Here is a 351-nt window from a genome sequence, read left to right on the forward strand (position 1 = left end):
TCGGGGGGCTGGGATGCCCAGCTCCTCATCCTGCCGCTCAGCTACTGCCCGGCCTGGCTCACCGACGCCATCGCCAGCTTCATCCTGCCCGTCCCAGCCAGGGAGATGCCCTGAGGATGGCCAGGGACGCGGGCGCAGCACCTGCGGGCCCCCACGCGCCTCGGGCCCCCGTTAACGTGCTCAATAAAGCCGGTCGGTGCGAAGCGAGGGGCTGCCCATGGTCAACCCCAGCCTTGGAGGTGTCTGAGAGCCATGGTGCTGGGCGACCTGGCTCTCCAGGTTGGCTAGGAGCTGCCAGGGCTCCCTACGCTGCCACATCCCAGCTCTTCCCCCTGGTTGTCCCGCTACGGC

This window comes from Merops nubicus, unplaced genomic scaffold (assembly GCF_000691845.1).
Source record: "Merops nubicus isolate BGI_N331 unplaced genomic scaffold, ASM69184v1 scaffold28530, whole genome shotgun sequence".
NCBI classification, from domain to species: Eukaryota; Metazoa; Chordata; class Aves; order Coraciiformes; family Meropidae; genus Merops; species Merops nubicus.